The 22,209-nt window shown below is 23.6% G+C and overlaps 3 pseudogenes; 2 read left to right on the top strand and 1 right to left on the bottom strand.

Moving 5' to 3' along the window:
• The first annotated feature begins 1,246 nt into the window (after window positions 1-1,246).
• LOC143219927 (cytochrome c oxidase subunit 2 pseudogene) lies at window positions 1,247-1,906 on the top strand (annotated as a pseudogene).
• A 3,593-nt stretch (window positions 1,907-5,499) lies between these two features.
• Window positions 5,500-7,156, bottom strand: LOC143219928 (NADH-ubiquinone oxidoreductase chain 4 pseudogene; annotated as a pseudogene).
• A 1,516-nt stretch (window positions 7,157-8,672) lies between these two features.
• On the top strand, window positions 8,673-9,699 carry LOC143219929 (cytochrome b pseudogene; annotated as a pseudogene).
• The last annotated feature ends 12,510 nt before the right edge of the window (window positions 9,700-22,209 follow it).

The following is a 22,209-nucleotide window of genomic DNA, read 5'->3' on the forward strand; positions in this document are numbered from 1 at the left end:
ACTGGTTGAACTGTTTATCCACCTTTATCTAATTATATTTTTCATTCTCCTCCTTCTGTAGATTTTACAATTTTTTCTTTACATATATCTGGTATTTCTTCAATTTTAGGAGCTATAAATTTAAAAACAACTAGTATGTTAATAAGAAATTTTAGATTAGATTTAGATAAAATACCTTTATTTCCTTGATCTGTTTTTATTACAATAATTTTATTATTATTAGCTTTACCTGTATTAGCAGGAGCTATTACTATATTGTTATTTCATCGTAATTTTAATACATCTTTTTTTGATCCTATAGGAGGTGGAGATCCTGTATTATATCAACATTTATTTTGATTTTTTGGTCATCCAGAAGTTTATATTTTAATTTTACCTGGTTTTGGTTTAATTTCTCAAATTATTATAAATGAAAGTGGTAAAAAAGAAGTATTTGGTAATTTAGGGATAATTTATGCAATATTAGGGATTGGGTTTTTAGGTTTTATTGTATGAGCTCATCATATATTTACTATTGGATTAGATGTTGATACTCGTGCTTATTTTACATAAGCAACTATAGTTATTGCTGTTCCTACTGGAATTAAAGTTTTTAGATGATTAGCTACTTATTATGGTTCAAAATTTAAAATAAATAATTCTATTATATGATCTTTACGTTTTATTTTATTATTTACAATTGGAGGATTAACAGGAATTATATTATCTAATTCATCTATTGATATTATTTTACATGATACATATTACGTTGTTGCTCATTTTCATTATGTTTTATCAATAGGAGCTGTTTTTTCTATTATTTCAAGATTTGTTCATTGATATCCTTTAATTACTGGTTTAATATTAAATAAAAAATGATTAATTTATCAATTTTTAATAATATTTATTGGTGTAAATTCAACGTTTTTTCCTCAACATTTTTTAGGATTAATAGGAATACCTCGACGTTATTCTGATTATCCTGATTCTTATTATTGTTGAAATTTATTATCTTCAATTGGTTCAATTATTTCATTAAATAGAATAATTCTTTTATTATTTTTAATTTTAGAAAGTTTAATTTATAAACGTTTATTATTATTTAAATTTTTTCAATCTTCTTCAGAGTGATTAATAAATTATCCTCCTTTAAATCATTCATTTAGTGAATGTAGAATTTTAATAATAATTAAAAAATTTTAATATGGCAGAAAAAGTGCAATGAATTTAAAATTTAATTATATAAAATTTAATTTTATTATTAAAAATAGCAACATGAAATATATTTTTTTTTCAAAATTCAAATTCTTTTTATTCTGATAATTTAATTTATTTACATGATTTTATTATGATATTTATATTAATAATTATTGTTTTTACTTTGTATTTAATTATTGATATTTTAAATAATAAATTTATTAATTTATATTTATTAAAAAATCATTTAATTGAAGTAATTTGAACAATTATTCCAATAATTATTTTATTATTTATTTGTTTTCCATCTTTAAAAATTTTATATTATATTGATGAATTATTAAATCCTTTTTTTTCTATTAAATCAATTGGTCATCAATGATATTGATCTTATGAATATTCTGATTTTAATAATGTTGAATTTGATTCTTATATATTAATATATGAATCAATAAATCAATTTTGATTATTAGATACAGATAATCGAATAGTTGTTCCTATAAAATTACCTTTACATTTATTAGTTACATCAACTGATGTAATTCATTCTTCAACTGTACCATCTTTAGGAGTTAAAATTGATGCAATTCCAGGACGAATTAATCAATTTAATTTATTTTGTTTACGTCCTGGTTTATATTTTGGACAATGTTCTGAAATTTGTGGTATAAATCATAGATTTATACCAATTACTGTTGAAAGAACATCTTTAATTAATTATATAAAATGAATTAAAAATAAAATTTAATTAAAAAATTAGTTAAATTTATAACATTAAATTGCCAATTTAAAATTAATATTTTTATTATTTTTTAAATCATTAAATATCTTAAATTTAAAAGAATTGATCTTTTAAATCAATTATAGTAAAAAATTACTTTTAATGAATTCCACAAATAAGACCAATTTTTTTATGTAAACTATATATTTTTATAATTTTTAATTTATTATATTTAATAATTAATTTAAATTATATATTGATTAATTTAAATTATAATAAAAACAAAATTAATTTTAATAAATGAATATTAATTTTATAAATTTATTTGAAATATTTGATCCTATAATTAGAATAAATTATTATACAAATTTTATTTCTAATTGAATATTCATTTATTTTCCTATTATATTTTATATAATTTTATTTAATAATTATTATGTAATTTTAAATTGAATTAATATTTTATTTATTAAATTTATTAAATTATTATATAAAGAATTTATTATAATTTATAAATATAATTCAAATATTATTGTTTTTATAAATTTATTAACATATATTTTTATTACTAATTTTTTAGGATTAATTCCTTATATTTTTACTCCAACAAGTCATTTATTATTTAATTTAATATTATCCTTAACATTATGAATAGCTTTAATTTTATATGTAATAATTAATTCATATAAATTATTTTTTATTCATTTAGTGCCTTTAAATTCACCTTTATATTTAATAAATTGTATAGTAATTATTGAATTAATTAGTAATATTATTCGTCCTTTAACTTTATCGATTCGATTATGTGCTAATTTAATTTCTGGTCATTTAATTTTAACATTATTAGGAAATTTTATTTCAATTTTTTTAAATTTAATTTTTATTCCTTTTTGAATTCAAAATATGTTAATAATTTAAGACATTTTTATATCATTTATTCAAGCTTATGTATTTTCAATATTAATAATTTTATATTATTCAGATTATTAAAAAATGATATATAATAATTTTCCTTATCATTTAGTTACATTAAGTCCTTGACCTTTATTAATATCATTAAATTTAATAAATTTAATAATTGAATTAATTAATTTAATATATATTGAATTTAATTATCAATTATTAATAATAATTTTTAATATAATTTTAATTTTTATTTTATGAATACGAGATATTATTCGTGAAAGAACTTATCAAGGATATCATACAAATTATGTAATGAATTTTTTAAAATTTAGTATAATTTTATTTATTTTATCAGAATTATTTTTTTTTATTTCTTTTTTTTGAAGTTATTTTCATATATTTATTTCTTCTTCAGTTGAAATTATAAATATATGACATCCTAAAGGTATTATTATATTTAATTATTTAGAAATTGCGTTATTAAATTCAATTATTTTAATTTATTCAGGATTTACTCTTTCAATAAGTTATAATTGTATATTAAAATATAATAAAAAAAAATCAATTATATATTTAATTTATACTTTAATTTTAGGTTTATTATTTATAATAATTCAATTATTTGAATATATTAATTCATATTTAACAATTAATGATAGAGTTTTTGGTTCATTATATTTTTTAATAACAGGATTTCATGGATTTCATGTATTAATTGGTATAATTATATTATTTTTTACATTTTTACGATTAAAATTTAATCATTTTTCAAAATCTCATCATATTATTTTTGAATTTTCAATTTGATATTGACATTTTGTAGATTTAATTTGATTATTTTTATATTTTAATTTATATTTATTAGTTTTAATTTAATATAATATTATATTAAATATAGTATAAAAAATACGTTTAATTTCCAATTAAATAATTATTATAAAATTAATATATATAAAATATTTATTATAATAGGTTTAATATATATATACTATTAATATTAATTTCATTAATTTTATTTTTAATTAATTTTTTATTATCTATTATATTTAAATATGAATTAGATAAAAAATTATCTTTTGAATATGGTTTTAATATAATTTCTAAAGCTATTTTACCTTTTTCTTTTCCTTTTTATTTAATATCTTTAATATTTTTAATTTTTGATGCAGAAATTATTTTATTAATACCAATTATTTTTAAATTAAATGATATAAATTATTATATAGAATTATTAATTTTTTTTTTTATTAATTATTTTATTAATTGAATGAATAAATGAATATTTTAATTGATTATATTAAATTTACATAGTTTATAAAAAAATATTGATTTGTGATATCAAAGATATAGAAATTTATTTTAAATTTTTTTAAATATTTAATAAATTAAAATTTTCCTTAATATTTTCAATATTATACTCTTATTTATAAGCTATTTAAATTTTAAGAAATAAAATAAGTAAAGCTTCTAACTTTATAATTTAATATTAATAATATTATTATTTCTATAATTAATTGAAACCAAAAATTAGAGGTAATTTATTGTTAATAAATTAATTGAATAAAAAATTCCAATTTTTTATATAGTTTATTAAAAATTTTATATTTTCAATATGAAGATATTTATCATTTTAAATTATAAAAATTAATTGTATATAAAAGTAAAAATTTACATTTAATTTCGACTTAAAAATTTGATTTATAAAATCTTATATAATATATAATTATAAATTTATTAATAATTTAATTAAAAAAATTAATAATAAAAATATAAAAATATATAAATTAATAATATTGTATACTTTAAAATTAAAATATATATTAATTTTATTTAATAATAATATGAATTTACTTGTAATTAATTCTATTATAATTTTTTCAAATATAATTTCATATAAATAAATATATTGTAATGATTTTAAATAAGATTTTTTATAAAGTAAATTTAAATTTATAAAATTATAATAAAATATTATAACATTTTTTTAAATATTAATTTATTTAAAATTGTATTTAAAATAAATCTTAATATAAATATTTTAAAAATTAATATTTTTAGAAAAAAATTTAAAATTATAATTTCTAATATAAATATTAAATTAAATATGATTTTACTTCAAAAAATACTAAAAATAATTATAATTAATATACAAAAATTTATTAAATTATCTTCTTTAAAATAAATTAAATTTAAATTTAAATTTTTATTCAATAAAATTATTATAATTCGAAAAGAATATATAATAGTTAATATTGTTCTAATAATTAAATTAAAATTTCTAAATTAATTTATTTTTGAAGTAAAATAATTCTCAATTATTGAATCTTTAGAATAAAATCCAACTAAAAAAGGAAATCCTATTAATCTAAATAAAGAAAATATAAAAATTAATCTGTTTATTGGATAAATATAAAATATTCCATTATAAAATTTTAAATTTTGATTATTATTTAAATAATGAATATGACTTCCAACACATATAAACATTAAAGATTTAAATATTGCATGAATAACTAAATGTAAAAAAGCTAAATCTTTTAAATTTAAAGATAAAATTCTTATTATAAAACTTAATTGACTTAAAGTTGAATATGCAACAATTTTTTTAATATCTAATTCAAAATTTGCAGAAATACCTGAATATAATATTGTTAATCTAGAAATTAATAAAATAAAGTTTTTATAATTTATTTCTATTATTCTAAATAACGAAACATTAAATATACACCTGCTGTTACTAATGTAGAAGAATGAACTAAAGATGAAACTGGTGTTGGAGCTATTATTGCTATTGGTAATCATGTACAAAATGGAATTTGTGCTCTTTTAGTAAAAATTATTATAATAAATAAAATTATTATTATTAAATTATCAATTTTATATAATATTAAATTTCATCTACCAAATATTATTATTATAGAAATTAATATTAATATAGAACAATCACCTAAACGATTTAAAATAATTGTTAATATTCCTGAATTAAAAGATTTATTTCTTTGATAATAAATAATTAAACAATAAGAAATTAAACCTAATCCATTTCAACCAATTATAATAGTTAATATACTAAAACTAATAATTAAAAAATATATAGAAGTTAAAAATAATATTATTAAATAAAAAAATCGTTTAATTAAAAAATTTTCTAAATTTATATAACTAACTCTATATAATAAAATTATAGATCTAATTAATGATACTAAAAATAAAAATATTATTCTTTTTGAATCTAAATAAACTATAAAATTAAATTTTATAGAATTTAATCTAAAACTATTTCATTCTATAATAACAATAATATTAAATAATAAATAATAAAAATTTGAAATTAAAAAAAATAACCTTAATAAAAATAAATAAATTCTATAAATATATAATTTAATTATAATTTAAAATTTTTTATTAATAAAGTTACTTTTAAAAATTAATATTTTTTATAATTATTTTAAATTTAAATTAAAATTAAATTAAATACAAAAATATTTAAAGGAATTCAATGTATTATTAAAGTAAAATAATTAATTAATTTACCATTAAATAAATTAAATTTAAAATAATAATTTCCATGATTAATAAATGAAAATAAATGAATTGAGTAAATAAATCTTAATAAACAATATAAAAATAATAATAATAATAAAATTTTATATTGATAAAGTAAACTTATTAATAAAAAAATTTCTGTAATAAAAATTATTGAAAAAGGAGCTGATCTATTTGAAGGACATAATATAAATCGTATTAAAGATATTGAAGGTATTAAATTAATTAAACCTTTATTAATTATTAATAAACGTCTATTTGTTTGTCCATAAATTATTTCAATTAAATAAAATAATCCAGACGATCTTAATCCATGAGAAATTATTATTAAATATCTACCATTAATACCTAATTTAGTAAAAGTTATTATTCCTATTAATATTAATCCTATATGAATAATTGAAGATATAGCAACAATTAATTTTACATCTAATTGACGTAAACATATAATTCTTAAAATTAATATTCCTAAAATTCTAATTATTAAAATATAATTATTTATTTAAAAAAAAAAATATTTAAAAATAAATATTAATCGTAATATTCCATAACTTCCTAATTTTAATATAATTGATGCTAAAATCATTGAACCATAAAAAGGTGCTTCAACATGAGCTTTTAATAATCAAGAATGTATTAAATATATAGGAATTTTAACTAAAAATGATAATAATATATAAATAAATATAAATATTGAAATATAATTATTAGTTAATTCTATTAATTTAAAATATAATTATTATTTTTTATATGTAAATATAAAATAATGAATAATAAAGGTAAAGAAAAAAATAAAGTATAAAATATTAAATAAAAACTTGCTAAAATTCGATTTATAGAATAACCTCAAATTATTATTAATAAAAAAATTATTAATAATCTAGCTTCAAATATTAAATAAAAAAATAAATAATTTAAAAAAATAAAAAATAAAAATATAAATATTATTATTGTAAAATTAATAAATAAACATAATTTATTTTCTTTATTTAAATGTATAATAACTAATGAAAAAATTCATAAAGTTAAAATTAATAAATTAAAACAATAAAATCTTAATCTTAAATTTAATATAATAAATCTTAAATCTATTCAATTTAATTTTATTATTATAAAAAAAATAATTAAAAATAATAAATTAGAATTTAAAATTAAATTAATTTTAAATAAAAAAATATATATAAACATTAAAATTAATAATTCATTCATTTTAAAAAAAGTTAATTAATTAATCTAATTAATTTAATTTTTTTATGTCCATATATATAATTTAATCTTACTATTAAAGATAAACGTAAAATTGCTTCTCCTACTGAATAAATTATATATATTAAATATATTCATCTATTATTATTATTATAAATTAAATATATTAAAATAGAAAAAGAAATATATTCAATTAAAATTAAAAATATTAATAAATAATTATTTAAATAAAATAATATAACAAATTTAAATAATAAAATAATAATTATAATTTCAATAATTAAATTATAATATAAATTTATTTTTATAGTTTAATAAAAACATTAATTTTGTAAATTAATATTAATAATTATCTATTTAAAACTAAATTATATTTTTATATTAATAAAATTCAAAAAAAATTTTAAATAAAATTATTATAGTATCCAAAACTATTGTTTTAATAAACTATTTTTTGAAAATTATATAATAAATAATATAATTTATAATAATAATAATAATAATTATAATAAATTTATCATCAATAATTATATCATTTTTAATTATAAATTTAATATTAGAAATTAATAATTTTTATTCTCCATTAAAATATTTACTATTTTTCTTAATTTATACAATAATAGTATTTTTATCTAATTATTGTTTTAATAATAATATATTTTATATTTATAAATTAATTACATCCATAATTATTTATATTTCAGGTATTATAATTATTTTTTCTTATTTTATTACTTTATTAAATTTACCAAAATTTAAATTTAATAAAATTAATATTTTATGATTATTTATTAATTGATTAATAATTTATATATATATATTTAAATTATTTTTTATTTAAAAATTACTTGTTTAATAATTTAAATTTAAATTTAAATAATAATTTATTAATAATTATTGAAATAAAAAAAATTTATTTAAATATTAATATATTATTTTTTATAATTTTAATATTATTTATTATTTTATATTTTTCAGTTAAAATAACATCTATAATAAAAAAATGTTTACGAAAAAAAAATAATATGAATAAATATAAAAAATTAAAAAATAATAAAACATTAAAATTTATTTTCAGATTTATTTATTTACCAACACTTATAAATATTAATATTATATGAAATTTTGGATCAATTCTTGGTTTATTTTTATTAATTCAAATTATTTCAGGTTTTATTTTATCAATAAATTATTGTCCAAATATTAATTTAGCATTTACAAGAATTTCTCATATTATAAAAGATGTTAATTCTGGGTGATTAATTCGATTAATTCATATAAATGGAGCATCTTCTTATTTTATAATAATATATTTACATATTGCACGAAATTTATTTTATTATTCATTCAAATTAAATATAGTTTGAAATATTGGAATTATAATTTTTTTATTATCAATAATAACAGCATTTATAGGTTATGTTTTACCATGAGGACAAATATCTTTTTGAGGAGCTATAGTAATTACAAATTTAATATCAGCAATTCCTTATATTGGTCAATTATTAGTAGAATGAATTTGAGGAGGATTCTCAATTAATAATTCAACATTAAATCGATTTTTTTCATTACATTTTATTTTACCATTAATTATTATAATAATAGTAATATTACATTTAATTATTTTACATATTACAGGATCAACAAATCCTATAGGAACAAATAGTAATATTTATAAAATTCCTTTTTATCCTTATTTTATAATTAAAGATTTATTAGGATTCATTAATATTTTAACTTTATTTATATTTATTAATTTTCAATATCCTTATTATTTTGGAGATTCTGATAATTTTAAAATAGCTAATTCAGTAATTACACCTATTCATATTAATCCAGAATGATATTTTTTATTTGCTTATTCAATTCTACGCTCAATTCCTAATAAATTAGGAGGAGTAATTAGATTAATATTTTCAATTTTAATTTTATTTACTTTACCTTTAATAAATAATAATTATTTTAAAAATTTAAAAAATTACCCAATTAGACAATTTTATTATTGATATTTCATTAATAACTTTTTAATATTAACATGATTAGGAGGACAAATAATTGAATATCCTTATATTCAATTAAATATTTTTTTTACATTATCATATTTTTTATATTATATTAATTCATTCAAATTAAATAAATTTTGAGATTATTTAATTTATTAAAGTTAATGAACTTGAATAAGTATATATTTTGAAAATATATTATAAAAATTAAATTTTTTATTAACTTAAAAAAAAATATATAATTTTTTTTATTAAATATATTAATATTAAATAATTTAAAATAATAATTAATATATCAGTTCAACAAAAATTTATTGATTGATCAAATCGAATACGTGATAATAATGCTCGAATTCAAATTAATAAAATGAAATTTATTATATAAATAATAAAAAATATTAATGATCAATAATCATAATTAAAAAGTATAATTACTAATAATAACTTTATAAATATAATATTTATATATTCTGATAAAAAAATTATTGTAAATATTCTTCTATGATATTCAATATTAAAACCTGAAACTAATTCTGATTCTCCTTCAATTAAATCAAAAGGAGTTCGATTTAAATCAACTAATAAACTAATAAAAAATATATAATATAAATGATTTAATAAAATAAAAAATATAATATTTAACTGATTTAATTTTAAATTTATTAAAGAAAATCTTTCTATTGAAATAAAAAAAATTAAAATTATAAAAAATATCCTAATTTCAAATGAAATTATTTGTGCAATTGATCGAATAGAACCTAATATTGCATAATTATTATTAGAAAATCAACCAATTTAAAAAACTGGAAAAATTATTAATCTTATAATAAAAAAAACATAAATTATTGAATATTTAAATTCAATAAATATATTCAAATTAATCCAAGGATAAATTAATCATAAAATAAAGGATAAAATAAATATAATTATTGGACTAATAATAAATATTAAATTATAATTAAAAATAAACCATTCTTTAGTTAATAATTTTAAAGCATCTCTAAAAGGTTGTAATAAACCTAAAAATCCAATTTTATTTGGTCCTTTACGACATTGAATATAAGATAATAATTTACGTTCAAATAAAGTTAAAAAAGCAACTCTAATTAATAAAAAAATTATTATAATTAAAAAATTTAAAATTCAAAATAAATAATAATTTTTATAAAATAAAATAATTATTTATTATATATTTTAACATAATTTATTTAAATTCTAAATTTAACACACTTTAATTTGTTAAAATAATTTATTTTTAATTATTAATATTTATTCATAAAATATTTATAAAATTATTTTTTAATTAAAGTCCTTTCGTACAATTAATTAATATAATCATTATAGATAGAAACCAATCTGACTTACGTCGATCTGAACTCAAATCATGTAAGATTTTATAAGTCGAACAGACTTAATTTTTAAATTTCTACATTTAAAATTTATCTTAATTCAACATCGAGGTCGCAATCATCTTTATTAATTTGTTCTTTAAAAAGATATTACGCTGTTATCCCTAAGGTAATTTATTTTATAAATTAATATTACTATATCATTAAATATTTTCTTAAATCAAAGTTAATAATAATTATAAAGTTTATTAAATTTATAAATCATCCCAATTAAACATTAATTAAATAATATTAATTAAATATAATATATTAATTATTATTAAATTAATATAAAATTCTATAGGGTCTTATAGTCCCATAATTTAATTTTATCATTTTAACTAAAAATTTAAATTAATTAATTATAATTGAGACAGTATATATTTCATTAATTCTTTCATTCCATTCCTTAATTGAAAGACAATTGATTATGCCACCTTTGTACAGTCAATATACTGCAGCTATTTAAAAATTCATTGAGCAGATTTGACTTCAAATTAAATTCTAAAAGACATGTTTTTGATAAACAGGTGAATATATTATTTAAAAAATTTGCCTAATTCCTTAATTATAAATAAATATTAATTTATTAAATTTATAAATAAAATAATTACTAATTTAATAATTATATTAAATTTTTATTAATTAAAAATTTAAAAAAAAAATTATTATATACTAAATATTAAATTTTTATAATTTTAATTTTAAATTATTATATATTTTCTATTAATAATTATTTTTAAATTAATAAAAATAAAAATAAATAAATTTAATTATAATTATAAATTTATAGTTTATCCCATAAATATTTAATATATAATTTTTAATTATATTTAATAATTATATAATTAAAAATATTATATATCTAAATTAAATTTAATTAATTAAAAACTAGATATCAATAAATTCGGATAACATTTAATTTCTAAATATAAATTCATAATTTTTATTCTACAAAAAAAATTATTTATATTTAGCTCATTTATTTTCGAGGTAATTAATATATTTAAATTAAATTAATTAACCCTGATACAAAAGGTACAAAATAAATTTTATTTTATTTTATATAAATTAAATTTCAATTTCTTTACTTATTATTATATTTAAATTTAATTAATTCTAAATAAATACTTAAACAAAATTATATTATATTATAATTTTAATTATTATAAATTTATTTATAAATAAATTATTTAAATTAATTTATAAATTAACAATTTTAAAAATAAAATATTTATTTTATAAAAATTTAATTAAAATAAATCAATATTAATTTTAATAACTAATAAATATTTTAAATTATAAAAACTAAAAACACTTTCCAGTACTTTTACTATGCTACGACATATTCCATTATAGTGAAATTGACGGGCAATTTGTACATCTTTTTTATTATATTCAATATAAATAATTATTTATATTTAATATTAAATCCTCTTTCAAATTAATATTAAAATTATTTATTCAAAATTAAATATTATTATAACTCATTTTATCTTAAATTTCCTATATTTTGATTTGAATTTATATTATATTAAATTTTAATAATTCATAATTTCTTATTAATAATAAATCTAAAAACAACAATACATAAAGAAAAAATTTAAGTACATCTTATCGTGGACTATCAAATTAATAAACAAGTTTCCCTAAATAAATAAAATGACCGCCACATTATTTAATTTGAATGATTTACATTTAATTATTAATTAATTAAATTATTTTTTGTAACAGGGTATCTAATCCTGGTTTTTTAATAAAATTTTTAAAATCTATTTAAATAAAAATTAATTTTAAATATAATTTAAAAATTTCACCTAAAAATTATTTATTATATTAATTTATTATATTAATTAAAATTTAAAATAAATAATTTTAATTATTATAATTAACTTATAAAAATAGTTTAACCGCTATTGCTGGCACTAAATTTATCTTTATTAAAATTAATTCCCAAATTTAATTTTCATTAATTGTTGTAGAAATTAAATACTAAAATAAATCTAAATTTTTAATATTAAATTTTCATATATTATATTAATATTTAATATACATTAAATATATAATTTATTAATTTAATTAATTATTTAAACTATAACAAAATTTTTAAAATTTTTAGATTTAAAAAACAAAATTTTTAACTTAAAATTGCAAATTTTATATTATAAAAATTCAACTAAAATCCTATATAAAATTATAAATTTTAATTTTATTCTTTTTTATGTAAAAAAAAATTTTAATATATAAACTAAAATTTTATTTATATCCTCATAATTAAATTTTAATTTATTAAAATTAATAATTTATAAATAATTTAATTTATTATACCTATAGTATATAAATAGTATACTATAGGTTTTGTATCCTTATAATTTAATACATAACCTATAGTATATAAATAGTATACTATAGGTTTTATATCCTTATAATTTAATACATAGCCTATAGTATATAAATAGTATACTATAGGTTTCGTATCCTTTTAAATATATATATATATATATATATATATATATATATATATATATTATATTATTATTCTTTAAATTAATAAAATACAATTCTAACAGAATCAATCCTAATCAAACTGTAATTCGACTACTACTACAATTCATATAGAATCAATCCTAATAGAAAGATCGATTATAGCTAAAATTCTAATAGAATCAATCCTAATCAAACTGTAATTCGACTACTACTACAATTCAAATAGAATCAATCCTAATAGAAAGATCGAGTATAGCTAAAATTCTAATGGAATCAATCCTAATCAAACTGTAATTCGACTGCTACTACAATTCAAATACAATCAATCCTAATAGAAAGATCGATTATAGCTAAAATTCTAATAGAATCAATCCTAATCAAACTGTAATTCGACTACTACTACAATTCAAATAGAATCAATCCTAATAGAAAGATCGATTATAGCTGAAATTCTAATAGAATCAATCCTAATCAAACTGTAATTCGACTACTATTACAATTCAAATAGAATTAATCCTAATAGAAAGATCGATTATAGCTAAAATTCTAATAGAATCAATCCTAATCAAACTGTAATTCGACTACTACTACAATTCAAATAGAATCAATCCTAATAGAAAGATCGATTATAGCTAACAGTCTAATAGAACCAATTCCAATCAAACTGTAATTCGACTACTACTACAATTCAAATAGAATCAATCCTAATAAAAAGGTCGATTATAGCTAAAATTCTAATAGAATCAATTGCAATCAAACTGTAATTCGACTACTACCACAATACAAATAGAACCAATCCCAATAGAAATTTATATTTTTACATAATATATACATATATACATATATTACATAAAATATTAATTTTTAATATATCGATAGATTATGAATCTATAAGCTTTAATTTAGCTTATTTATATTTTCATATTATATATGCAATAAAATTAGCTCACCGTAATACTAGTCGAAAATTTCAGTAGAACAAATTTTCATATTATATATGCAATAAAATTAGCTCACCACAATACTAGTCGAAAATTTCAGTAGAGCAAATGTGAACGTTAAGGTAATGAGTCAAACCGACAATGGAAATGACAGGTTGGCACAAAGTCATTCTTTTTACAAAGTACGTAACAGGCTGCTGGGTGTGTCCTGTATCATGTTCAGGGTAGCACATTAGTTTAGATAACATAGACGTGCACCATTATTCCGTGCATGAGTTAGATGATCTCGGGTCATACCGTTGCAGAGCATTACAACGTTCGATGGGAGTCGAACGGCTAAGGTAATAGCTTAGGCTATCCTGTGATTCCGGAAGTCAAACCAGGTATTCCGGGAGCACATCCGCTGGACAATATTGGCAACTGACAGCTAATTTCACGGTATGAATATTAAGGTAGAGCGTCAAACGGTTATAGAGCCATATCTTTTAATTTAGAGTCAAAATTTTTACCGAAGGCTTAACCGTCCGAGAAGCCTACCACGCCATACAGAGTTTCTTACTTGGAGTTGGCGGAAACAAATTAGCAGAAATTTTAGCAGACGGGAGCTTTATTCTCGTCCATGAAATGAAAACACGTCAGTAAAACCGTTCGGGTGCGTTACCACCATCTTTGAGAACAAAACCGGTCAATTCAGTGGCATCAAACATCCACTGATTCCGAGAGTGACACAAGTCGCTTCAGAGTAAATCCGCACAACTAAATAGGCAATTGACAATATAATTCACGGTATGGACATTAAAGTAATGAGACAAACTGTCGGAGATCATTATCAAATGGTATAGTGTCCCTCTTCTTACCGAAGTCCTTACCTTCCAAGAACATAACCCGCTGCAGAGAGAGTATAACTTCGTGCTCAGGGAAAGAAATTAGTATCCATTTCAGTGTCTGGCCACTAAATTTCTTCTATGAGTTAGAAGGTTTATTGTCAAATGCATCGGGAACGTGTCTTTTCGTTGAGAGTCGTTCGGCTATGTCAAGTGCTTCACCTATCCTGGGATTCCGAGATTAAAGCCAGGCACTCCAGGAATAAATCTGCTGAATAGTATTGGCAGTAGACATATTAATTCACGGTTCGAATATTAAAGTCGCACGTCAAATATTTATAGAACGTTATTTATTCGTATAGCGTCAAACTTTTTACCGATGGCCATACCTTCCGAGAAGCCCAAACCGCTGCAGCAGGTGTCTTATTCAAACATAAACTTCATGCATGGATTAGAAGGTCGAGGGTCAAACCAGTCGAAATCGTTGCCAACTTCTGTGAGAGACGAATATATGAGTCGATATCTTCATAGTTCCTGCGATTCCGACAGGCAAACCAGATATTCCGGGAGCAAATCCGCAGAACAGTATTCATAATATACACCTTCATTCACGGTTTGAATATTAAAATTTTGCGTCAATCCGTTCGAGAACGCTACCACCTTCTATGAAAGTCGTACGGATATGTCAATAGCACCACCTATCATGTGATTGGGAGAGTCAAACCGGGTAATCCTGAAGCAAATTCGCTGAAAAGTATTGGAAACAAACAACTTCAGTAACAGTTTGAATATTAGAATAGTGCGTTAAACCGTTTGAGAACGTTGCCAAACTCTTTGAGACTCGAACGGATAAGTCAAGAGCTTCATCTATCCTGCGATTGCGAGAGTCAAACAAGGCATCCCGGGATTAAATCCACTGAACCGTATTAGAAATTGAAACCATCCATCACGGTATGAATATTAATGAAGGAAGTCCAACTGTCGGAGAATGTTACCAATTGGAATAAAGTCATTCTCTTTACCCAATTCCTTACCTTCCGAGAAATCAAACCGATGCAGCGATTGTGTTTCTTAGTTTTCACGAAACAAAATTGATAGATATTTTAGCAGACGGACAAATTATTATCATGCATATTTAGGAATATCGAGGGCAAACGGCTCTAGAGGGTAGCAACCTTTTTTGAGAGTGGCACAGCTACGTCAGTAACTTAAATTATACGGTGATACCGAGTGTCAAACCAGGCATTATAGGATTACATCCGCTGTACAGCATTGGCAATGGACTCCTAAATTTGTGGCATGAACATTAAAGTTGGAAGTCAAATCGTCGGGGAACATTAGAAATTGTTGGAGTCATCCTTTTTTCAGACTACGTTTCCTTCCGAGAACAAAACCTGCTGCATGGAGTGCCTTGCTTTGTGTTGAGATTAATAAATTCGTATTCAGATTGGTGGCCAGCACCTTATCTTCATGGACGAATAATAAGATAGCGGGACATACCGTTCCAGAGCATTACCACTTTCTCTGAGGGTCGAACAACATAGACAGTTGTTTCTGCTATCCTGTGATTCCGAATGTTAATCCAGGTTGTAGAGGATTAAATCCGCTGAACAGTATTGGGTATGGACAATTTAAATCACGGCTTTATGTTTAAGTAGTTTGTCTGTCTGTTTGAGTCCGTTAACAGTTGCTACAAACACAGACATATTACCGAAGGCCTTACCTTCAGAGGACCTGACCCGGGCAGCGAGAGTGTAACTTCGTGTTCAGGAACGGAAATTGGTATACAAGTCAGTGGGGCGCACCTTATCCTCGTATATGAATTAGAAGATCGCCGGTCAAACCGTTCGAGAACGGTACCTCGTTCTGTGAGAGTCTAAAGGCTAAATCAGTAGCTTCAGCTATCCTGTGCTTGCGGGAGTCAAACCAGGTAATCCGAGAGTACATCCGCTGAAGTGTATTGGCAATAGACTAATTAATTCGAGTTATAAATATTTGGCGCTGAGTCAAATAGCCGGAGAACAGTATTAATTATAATAAAGTAATACTTTTCACGTAATACTATACCATCCGAGAACCTGTACCGCTATAGCGAGCGCCTAGCTGAGTGTTCGCGGAAAGAAATTAGTAGACATTATAGGAGGCGGACAAATTATTCTCATTTGTGAATAGAATAAGTGAGAATCAAATCGTTCGAGAACGATCCCACCTTCTTTTAGATTCGAACGGCTAAGTCAATAGCTTCACCTATCCTGTGATTCCGTGAGTTAAACCAGGTATTACTCGAGTAAATCCCCTGAACAGTATTTGCAATATACTCCTTAGTTCACGGTTTGAATATTAATGCAGACCGCCAAACCGATGTATGACGTTACCAATTGCTATGAAGTCAAACGTTCCACCGATGACCTTATCCCTCCGAAAAACTAATCCGCTGTATCGGGAGTAAAACTTCATGATTACGGAGAGAAATTGGTATTCATTTTAGTGACGGCCACATTAATTTCATTATGAACTAGAAGATCGAGTGTCAAGCCGTTCGAGAACGATGTCACCATCTCTGTGATACGAACGGCTAAGTCAATAGCGTCACCACTCCTGTGATACAATGAATCAAACCATGTATTCCGGGTATAAATACGCTAAACAGTCTTGGCAATAGACACCTTAATTCGCGGAATGAATATTAAGGTAGAGTGTCAAACCGTTTGAGAGCTTTGCCAATTGGTAGAAAGTCATATTCTTTACCTATGGGCTTTCCTTCGGAGAATCAAATTCTCCGTTTCAAGAGTATAACACCGTGTGTAGAGGTACGAACATGTGTACGTTTACAAACGAGCACCTTAATTTCATGCATGACTGAGAAAGTTGAGTGTCAAACCGTTCGAGAACGTTACTACCTTCTGTGTGAGACGAACGGCTAAGTAAGTAGCTTCACATATCCTGTGATTCCGAGAGTAAGACCAGATAATCCGAGAATAAATCCGCTGAAGAGTATTGGCAATAGGTACCTTCATTCTCGGCATGAATATTAAGGAAGGTCGTGGAGACATTGTATAACATTCCACATTCGTGTATGATTAAATTTCCTACAGAACGTCTTACCCTCCGAAAAACTGATCCCGTGTACCTAGAGTATAACGCCGTGTTCAGAGGTACGAACTGGTATACATTTTAGTGACGTACTCCATAATTTCATATATGAATTTGAATATGGTGTCAAATCGATGGAGAGCGTAACCACCTTCAATGAGAGACGACCAGCTAAGTCGACAGATTCACCTATTCCAAAATTCAAAGAGTCAAGCAATGTATTCCTGGAGTAAATACGCTGAACAGAATTGGCATCAGACACCCTATTTCAAGGTGTATTATTATGGTACAAATTCAGTCCGCTTGCGAACGTTGCCAATTGGAAGAAAGTGAAACGATTTACTGAATCCCTAACCGTCCGAAAGCCTAACGCATTACATCGAGAGTATAACATCGTGTTCAGAGGAACAGATTACAATACATTTTAGTGACGGGCATCATACCTTTGCGTGTGAATTAGAAGATCGATTGTCAATCTGTTCGACAACGTTGCCACCCTCTTTGCGAGTCCAATAGATAAGTCAATAGCTCCAACTATCCTGTGATTCCGAAAGTTAAACCAGATATTCCAGGAGGAAATGCCCCGAATAGTTTTGGCAATAAACACCTTAATTCTCGGAACGAATATTAAAGCAGACCGTCATATCGTTGTAGAGCATTACAAAATTGTATAAAGTTATACATTTTACAGACCATCCTACCTTCCGAGGCGCGAACCCGGTATATCCGAGGTATTACTTCGTGTTCAGAGCAGCAAATTAGTGCACGGTTTGGTTACGAGTACCTTAATTTCATACACGAATTAGAAGATCGAGGGTCAAACCGGTAAAAAATGTGACCGCCTTCAATGAGAGTTGAACGGCTGAGCCAATCGCTTCGCCTGTCCTCTGATTCGGAGAGTTAAACCAGGTATTTCCGGTGTAAATCCGCTGAACAGTATTGACAACAGACACCTTAATCCACGGTTTCAATATTAAAATAGAGCGTCACGCCGTTTGAAACGATTACCAGTTGCCATGATTTCAATCATTTTACAGGAGAACTAACCTTCCTCGATCCCCATGGGCTTAGGCGAGTGTATAAGTTCGTGTTAGGAAACTAAATTAGCATTCATTTCAGTATCGGGCACCTGAACGTCATGTATGGGTCAGAAGAACGAGGGACCAACCGTTCGAGAACGTCACCACCTTCTGTGTGAGTCTGTCGGCTAAGTCAATAGCTACACCCAACCTGTGATTCCGATGGTTAAACCACGTATTCCGGCAGTAAATTCGCTGAAAGTATTTTGTATTTGTATTTTTCAGTCAAACCCTTGAAGATCGTTGCATACTCGCATAGCGTCAAACCTGTTACCGAATGCTTTCCCTTCCGAGAAGCTATCCCTCCGTATCGAGGGTAATACTTTGTGTCGCGAGAAACACATATGTATACATATTAGTGATGGACACGACAGTTCCATGTATGAATTACTAAATCTAAATACAATCCGTTCGAGAAAGTTACCACCTTCCGTGAGAGATGAACGGCTAAGTCCATAGCATCACCCATCCTGCGATTCTGAGAGTCAAACCAGGTATTCCGGGAGTAAACCCGCTGAACAGCATTCGTAATAGACACCTTAATTCGCGGAATGAATATTAAGGTAGAGTGTCAAACTGTTTGAGTGCGTTACCAATTGGTATAATGTCAAACGTTTTATCGAAATCCGTACTCTCGCGAAATCTATCCCGCTTATCAAGAGTGATCAGAGATAGAAATTTGTATTCATTTCAGTAACGGGTACCTTATCTTCATGTAGTAATAAGAAGATCGATGGTGAAACCGTTCGAGTACTGTACCACCCACTTTGAGTGACCAACGGCTAAGTCAGTAGCTTCACGCATCCTGTGGTTCCGGCCAGTAAATGATAAATAATGATGCAGACCGTCATACCGTTCTAGAACCTAATGCTATAGAGTCAAACTCTATCCCGAAGTGTTATGGAGCCGGTCACTATAATATCTACTAATTTGTATTGCTGAACACGATGTTGTACCATAGCTACGGCGGATTATGTTCCTGGAAGGCAAGGTATGCGATAAAGGGTATGACATTATACCAATTGGTTATGATCTTCAACGGATTCATTCTCTACTGTAATATTCAAACCGTGAAATAAGTTGCCTATTGTCAATTCTGTTCAGCGGATTTACTTCTGGAATACCAGTCTTGACTCTCTGGATCACAGGATAGGTGAAGCTATTGACTCAGCCGTTCGACACTCAAAGAACGTGATAACGTTCTCCAAAGACATGGCCCTCAATCTTCTAATTCATACATGATGTTAAAGTTCCCGTCACAAAAATGAAGACTAATTTCTTCCTCTGAACAGGAATTACACTCCCGATACTGCAGGTTAGCTTCTCCGTAGGTAAGGCCTTCGGTTAAAAGTTTGATTCCACACCAATATGTAACCTGTTACGTCGGTTTGACTGTGTACTTTAATATTTATATCGTGCAATGGGATGCCTAGTGCACTTACTGAGCAGCAGATTTTCTCGCGGAATACCTGATTTGACTCTCGCAATCATAGGATAGTTGAAGCAATGGTCATAGCCGCTCGATTCCCATAGAGGAAGGTAACGTTCTCGAACGGTTAAACACTCGATCATCGAATTCATACATGAAATTAAGGCGGCCGTCAGAGACATGAGGACTAATTTTTTTCTGTGAACACGAATTTATACTCCCGAAACGGCAGGATAGCTTCTACGAAAGTAAGGCTGTCGGCAAAGTATTCTACCGTATAACAATTGGCATCGCTCTAAAACGCTTTCAGGCTCTTCTTTAATATTCAAAGCGTGAATTAATGTGTCAATTGCCAATACCCTTCCGCGGTCTTAGTCCCGGTTTTCCCGTGTTGCCCCTCGGAATCACGGAATAGGTTAAACTATTGACTTAGACATTCGCCTCTCGCAGTGGGTGGATACGTTCTCGAACGCTTTGACCCTCGGCCTTCTAATTCATTCATAAATATGTGGTGCCGACACTAAATTGTGCACGAGTATGATGGTCTGAACACGAAGTTGTAACCTCGAAGACGCGTGTGAATTTCGTGGATCGTACGGCCTTCTATGAAACTTTTGACTTTGATACAATTGATAACGTTCGCAAACGGTTTAAGGCTCAATTCTAATACTCATACCGAGAATTAGTGTGTTTATTGCCAATAGTGCACAGCGAATTTACGCAAGGAATAACTGGCATGACACCCGGAATGGCAGGATTGTTCAAGATTTTGGTTAATCTGTTCGTCTCCCGCAGAAGGTGGCAGCCTTCTCGAGCGGTTTGACACTCGATCTTCTAATTCACACATAAACTTGCGGTAGGTGTCACTAAAATGAAATCTAATTTGTTTCTCTGAGCACGAAGTTATACACTCGATGAAGGGGTTGAGGTTCGCGGAAGGTAATGTCGTCGGTAAAACGTTTGACATTATTTCTATTGTATCGTTCTCTAACGGTGTGGCGGTAGATTTTAATATTCAAATAGTGAATTAAGGTGTCTATTGCCATTACATTTCAGCGGATTTACTCCCGTAATAGCTGTTTTGGCTTTTGGAATCACAAGGTTAGTTTAGGTATTGTCTTATGCGTTCGACATTGTAAGAAGGTTGTAACGTTCTCGAACGGTTTGACGCTCTACCTTAATATTTAAACCGCGGGTTGAGGTGTTCACTACGAATAGTGTTCAGCGGATTGACTACCGGCACACCTGATCTGCCTCTCGGTATCAAAGGGTAGCTGCAGCTATTGACTCAGAAGTGTGACATTCTAGGAAGTTGGTAACGTTCTCGAACCGTTTGACATTCGATCTTCTAATTCATACACATATTTAAGGTGCCCGTCACGAAAATGTATACCCATTTGTTTCCCTGAA

This window comes from Lasioglossum baleicum, unplaced genomic scaffold, assembly GCF_051020765.1.
Source record: "Lasioglossum baleicum unplaced genomic scaffold, iyLasBale1 scaffold0102, whole genome shotgun sequence".
NCBI lineage: Eukaryota > Metazoa > Arthropoda > Insecta > Hymenoptera > Halictidae > Lasioglossum > Lasioglossum baleicum.